General features: G+C 28.0%; 1 long non-coding RNA gene across 1 annotated transcript in view; it reads left to right on the top strand.

Annotated features, from left to right (window-relative positions):
• The first annotated feature begins 1293 nt into the window (after positions 1-1293).
• The window catches only part of LOC111615834, a 15536-nt gene continuing 10043 nt past the window's right edge, over positions 1294-6786 (top strand). Inside the window, exons 1-3 of the long non-coding RNA XR_002755143.1 lie at positions 1294-1381; positions 4674-4761; positions 4848-4924. This is a non-coding gene — a long non-coding RNA (uncharacterized LOC111615834). The remainder of the gene's footprint in view (positions 1382-4673; positions 4762-4847; positions 4925-6786) is intronic.

The raw sequence follows: 6786 nt of genomic DNA, 5'->3' as shown, positions 1-6786 counted from the left end.
GTAGTTTAATTTTCGATTCTTATTCTATTTACTGTTTTGGCCTTTCATAAAATTGCCAATGTCGATTATTTATTTTTTGTAGCTTGAAGATGGAATTTATTAATTATTACATTATCTTCCCATTCGTATCATTTGAAAAATTGTTTCTAAACGATCTCGACTTGGTTTATAAAGAAAAACAAACGTAAAAAGCCATTATCATTCTCAACATATTTATCAAACAATACTTTTATGTTTCTGATAAAAATCGAGAGCAGTGACTCCGCGCTAAGAAAATCAATAACTAACTATATATACTAGAATCATAGTTGCTGATTTCTCCGCACTCACCAAAACGTTTAAAATAATTTCGAACACGTCGTTCGAAAGGTAATTATTTTCTGAAAGTGTGCAAAATTCCAACATTTTCTATAATGCGGTTGCCGAAATAGAAGCAAACGAAAAGTACAAAAATCTCCAAAAAAGTTGTAGACAAAAAAACCGCGCTGGTAGACAAAAAAAAATACTAGGTTTATAAATTTCAAATTTTAAACCTAAGTTTTTCTCGTTATTGTGAGTTGCTAGTTAAACTTCCGAGTTGATAGGTCAAAGTTCACCAGGGATTCTCCATAGCGCTATTTTACTTTTATGGCTTAATCTTACGCTCATAAGGATAAAATTGCATGAAAACGAAAGATTTTCATTCAAAATGTTATCCGGAATAACAAAATCCTAAATTAATGCCAATTAAAACTTTTAAACCATATTTCTAAACGGCGCGGCGTATCGAAAGAGTTCTGTTTGCAACACGTTCTGACAGCGATTAGCGATCGAATTGTACTGTACATCATTATCTTATGTCTTGATATAATAATATAGTTATTAAATAAAAACAATTGATATTTAAACAAAAACACCTGAGATGTAAAAAATTGCTCCAAGTAAAAATTTATGACAATTTAGACTGGTCAAAATTTTTCTTAGCAGCTTTTCTTTAGTAAACATAAGCTTGATGCGTAGAAGCGATATCCACAAGATTTTTACCTGTATTGTAGTTTTCTACAATTCGCCTCCAATCGCCAAGCTTATGTTTACTAAAGAAAAACTGATAAGAAAAATTTTGACCGTTGTCAACTTTGCCATAAACTTTTACTTGGCGCAATCTTTTACATCTCGGGTATTTTTGTTTGGATAAGTAATTTTTTTAAAGATATGAATATTTAATTTTTATTATTACTTTCATATGTTTTTAAAAACATGTAATTAAAGTTACATTTTACCAGAAATTTATTTTTTATATTTTTCATTTTTGAAGCTGAGTATTATGATAAAGAAATGTAATCCTCCATTTGGCTTAACATTATTTCATAAATTCTTAGTCACCAAATACACAATTTTTCAAGTAAGTTTTTTTGTGTTTGTGTAGTTATAAAATATTGAATATTTTAATATTATTATAATAACATTTTAAGAATTTACCAAAATAAAATTAATATAGATCTTTATATTTTTTACTGGAATGCAAAATTTCTTAAATCCGACTTGTAATTGTTTAAATATTGCTTTTGAACAGCTTTGCAGCGTATTTCTCTCGATTCACGTTTTCTTCCTGCAACTCAGATTTTTGAGGACAGAAGATTGAAGCTGGTTTATTCTTTTCAACTTATTCATTATAATATTATATAGTATTAATTTTGAATTCATATAAGAAATGGCGAAATCACGGACAGAGAACTGAAAATTAAATATATTAAATATGATTAAAAATGAATAATTTGAATGGACTGTATTGCATCACTTCGATAATTAATACAATTATATTACAGTAATTAAAATCTGTATTAACAATGCCGTTTTTAATATTTGATATGAAAACATTTAGTCCTTAGAATGTAATTAGGAAAATTAGTGATTAGTAATTAGTAATTTGTAATTAGTGAAAATTAGTGATTAATAATTAGTAATTTGTAATTAGTGAAAATAACTTAATATTTGTATGACTTATTACTTTTACATAATTAGTTTGTGTTCGGTTTCATTGCATAATTTTCTGTTTAAGTCAAAATTTGCAGACATTACCTGATATATTTGTATATGTTTATTTGAAAAACTAGTTGTAGCTTTAATTAAGAATAAAATTCAAAACAGTATTTGAAAATGGGTTCTAATTACTCTAAAACAATTTCAATATCTTACTTATGTAATTGTAAAGAGCATTCTTTTGATCATTGTTTTGGATCACTAATGATACAATTCGTATCTTCTGTAAAGTAAAAACAATATTGTATTTGATGAGCGTATTATGTTATCAGTGAGAAGTTTTCTCGGTTGGTAGTTTAATTTTCGATTCTTATTCTATTTACTGTTTTGGCCTTTCATAAAATTGCCAATGTCGATTATTTATTTTTTGTAGCTTGAAGATGGAACGTTTTAATCTCAAAATGCATAGCGAATAAAAATTTCTTTTGCCAAAAAGACTTGTCTCCTGATTAATAATATAAAAGTTTTTTAAATAAAAATTCATAACAGCCGGGAAAGTTAAGAAACTCTCGTTGTTAGATTTTTCAAACATCAATTGATACAACAAAAATACAGACAATGATAAAAATATTATCACGGTCGATGACAGCAACGTAGACAAAATTGACTTTTGTAGTAGAAGAAACGCATAGAAAATTAAATTCTTAATAATATAAGTAAATATGGCGTTTAATCTGAAGCAGATAAAGGCAAACACGAGCACGCAATTAGAACAGAAATTGTGATTTTTATTACATATGCCATAGTAAGTGTAGCGTAAATTGTTAAAAATGTTAAATGGTTGATATCATTTCTAGCACAAATCGTGAAATGTTTCATGCACAAATCGTGAAAGTTCATATTTTGATCTTTCCAACTAAACAGAAATATCATCAAGCCTACTAGGCTAAACTAATCTTCGTAATAANTGTTGGATCAGTATGAAAGAGATGAAGAAGCCATTTTATTATATCATATCACTAAAGATCTACCTGTGACAAAAGCAAGAATAAATTTAAATCAAATGACTGATTCTGATTGCTTGTTTTACTTTCGGTAAGTGATATATTTATAAATTAAAGAAAATACTTAAAAAAGGAATAATACTTATAAAATTTTTAATTTTTATAGATTTTCAAGAGATGATTTGTTTCATCTGAATTCTGCTTTACGCTTTCCATCTGTAATAATTTGTGAAAATGGATCACGTTTACTTGGAATTGATGCATTATGTATTTTATTACGAAGATTAGTTTAGCCTAGTAGGCTTGATGATATTTCTGTTTAGTTGGAAAGATCAAAATATGAACTTTCACGATTTGTGCATGAAACATTTCACGATTTGTGCTAGAAATGATATCAACCATTTAACATTTTTAACAATTTACGCTACACTTACTATGGCATATGTAATAAAAATCACAATTTCTGTTCTAATTGCGTGCTCGTGTTTGCCTTTATCTGCTTCAGATTAAACGCCATATTTACTTATATTATTAAGAATTTAATTTTCTATGCGTTTCTTCTACTACAAAAGTCAATTTTGTCTACGTTGTTGTCATCGACCGTGATAATATTTTTATCATTGTCTGTATTTTTGTTGTATCAATTGATGTTTGAAAAATCTAACAACGAGAGTTTCTTAACTTTCCCGGCTGTTATGAATTTTTATTTAAAAAACTTTTATATTATTAATCAGGAGACAAGTCTTTTTGGCACAAGAAATTTTTATTCGCTATGCATTTTGAGATTAAAACGTTCCATCTTCAAGCTACAAAAATACGTGTAAGTATTCGACATCAGCAATTTTAAGAAAGGCCAAAACAGTAAATAGAATAAGAATCGAAAATTAAACTACCAACCGAGAAAACTTCTCACTGATAACATAATACGCTCCTCAAATAGAATATTGTTTTTTTTAAAAACAATTTTAAAAACATAAACAAACAAAAAAGTAATAAAATTCAATATTTACAAATTCTCAAAAATTAAAATAAACTACCAAATGGAAACGTTCCAGTTTTATATATATACACAATACGCTCATCAAATTATTTTTGTGGAATATTCTTTGTCAAAAACTGACCGACCGCAACATTTTTATATTTTTGGACTCAGGGGACCTTGAAACGTCAAGAAATGCAAAAAATTCCGAGATTTTTTTACGAATGCATGGATATTAGTGTTTGTGTATGTGAGTATGTGGGGGGGCGTGATTTTCTTCAACCTATGTGAAGCTTAATAACTCCCGTGCTTTTTGTCGAAATTTTCTAAAATTTTGCAGGGAGGTTTGTGTATTAGCAGGGTTGATGCTACTGAATTTTGGTGGTTAAAGGTTGAGGAGTGGGGAAATAAACGGGAATCATGTGTCTTATCTTGAGTAGGATCGGACTTAATAAAGATTTTAATGAATTTTAGCATTTACGATTTTGTAGAATTTCCATCTCTACCCTCAAAATTAAGCTAATCCCACTTCATAATAATTAAAAATATAAAGATATTGAATTATAAAATATCAACACACTCAGTTTTAACTGTTGACGGGAAGGTTAAGAAACTAGTTGCTGGATTTTTTATAATAGATGTTTACCTAAATAAATATTTTGATAAATAATACTTATTGCAATTTTAAAAAAAAACAAAGATTAAATTCATATTTTGTGTTATGGATTCAGAAGAGAAAAACATACAACAGCATCGATTATTAGTTTGTGTATCAAGGAATGTGACATTGGCAAAGAACAATCGCCTAAAAATCCAGGGGTATGTGAACTACTGACGATTGTGTTTCTTTGCATGAAGTAGTAGGCCTATATTATAAATTTGGTGTTTTCTGTTTTTACTATTAGGTCAAGAATGGAAAAACTTCTTGGCGTTTACGTACGAAAGGACAAGAACGAGTAAAACATCAATTATTTATTTCAGGGTAAAGTAGATTTTGAAAGTATGGTAAAAAAAAATTAAGTTTATGCCATTAATGCAAATTTATTTATACCACTAATGACATAATAATTTCATAATTCCATTAGATATATATTGCATATGATCAATATTATCATCCTAATCGATTTTTCTAAGTAAGAACTGCGTAATATAATTTCTTAATGACACCTTAAGAGCTAAAAGCAGATTCAATCAATTGTCAATTAGGCAAAACCTTTTATCAATAAATAACATAAAGCAGAATACAACTTTATGTAGTTCCTAAATTGTGTATTGTCTCTGAACACACAGTTTAGGAATTAAGTGAAAAAAACAGCGTATCTCGAAAAGTTGCATACTCCATGGGTTATATAAGCACATTAATAAGAAGTTGCATATCAATGTGCTGGCAAATTTCAAACACAAAGTTTTTTTTTGGTAAACTTCTGGATATTGGATACCTCGTTTTCTACCAAGCCCGTCAATTAGTAAATCACATAGAAATGTATTTTAAAAACATTTATGGAAGAATATTTTATATTGAAATTTTTGTTTCAAAACGATTACATATCTACATAAAAATAGAAATTTATCTGAAAAATATAATAAAACAACTAACTGCTTTATATAAATATTATATTGAAGTATAATTTATTATCTCTGAAATGCGAAAGAATTTCTGCTTTCACAATAAACCATTTAATAAATATTTGGTCTAATAGAGATATGCATGGTTTAATGAGAAATGTATGGGGTTTTTAATAATCGATATGCATTAACATTATACGAGAAATATAACTGAAATCGATTTTCCGTAAATAGCATAAAATTAAGGAAATCTAGATTTGTCATTAATACTGCTTAAAGAATTTATGTCCGTTCAGAAACAAGCTGAGCACGAGCAAGCAGCAATCAAAGGTTTTCTCTATAGCTAGACAGAAAAAATTAGAAAATACTCCTAGCTTTTAAAAAAATTGTGAACATGGCAGGAAATTTGAACAAGACAGAACAGCTCTTAATAACACTCTCGAATTGCATACGCGTATTTGGGTTGTACGCTTGTTTCGATGAGGAAAATGCATTTTGCAAATTTATATCGAAATTCTACAGTTTCATGCTTATTCTATTATATTGTTCAGGCAGCATTTGGATGATGACTATGATATTTCTTCCCGAATTAAAACAGTTTTCTTCTCAATATTTAGAAACTTGGAAAGAAGATATAAGTATTATCTGTACCATTTATCTTAGTTGGTATATTTTTATTATTATAATTCTTTATATATTTATGTGTAATAAGACAATTAGTCAAGCAAAACGATATTTTAGATATTTAATAACAGTCGAAATTCCAGCAAAGTACGAAAAGCGACTAGATATGATGTCGTCTCTCGTTATAAATATTTGGATTCCAGTTGTATATATCATTAGTATTGTAATATCAGCAATAGTAGCGGGAATTTATCTTAAAATAAATTTGCAGTTTGCGAAAAATGGTATTATTTACGTATTATGTAAAACAGTTTACAGTACACGTCTTATTGTATATAGGATAAATATTACGTTTTCCGTTGTAATAACCTGTATTGCATTGCTTGCTGTTATTTGCTGGAAACTGAACGCCATATTTAATTATGTTAATGAGAATCTGATGGATGAAGATCTAAAGGTTTCTGATATTTTCCGCACTTATTCTTGTGTATTACAAATAATTAAGGATGCAGATAAAATTTTATCAAAGGCGTTTTCAGTGGCTATAACAATTTTCTTTACATTGTCTGTGTTCTTATCTTATCAAATAGTGTTCAAAATACGTCGGACTTCTAGTTTAGTTGTTTCGTATCTTGTACTTATGGTAATTTTCGT

The sequence above is a fragment of the Centruroides sculpturatus genome, unplaced genomic scaffold (genome assembly GCF_000671375.1).
Source record: "Centruroides sculpturatus isolate CEXI.00-Female unplaced genomic scaffold, Cexi_2.0 scaffold2716, whole genome shotgun sequence".
Lineage (NCBI taxonomy): Eukaryota > Metazoa > Arthropoda > Arachnida > Scorpiones > Buthidae > Centruroides > Centruroides sculpturatus.
This window is presented reverse-complemented; position numbering and strand designations above follow the sequence as displayed.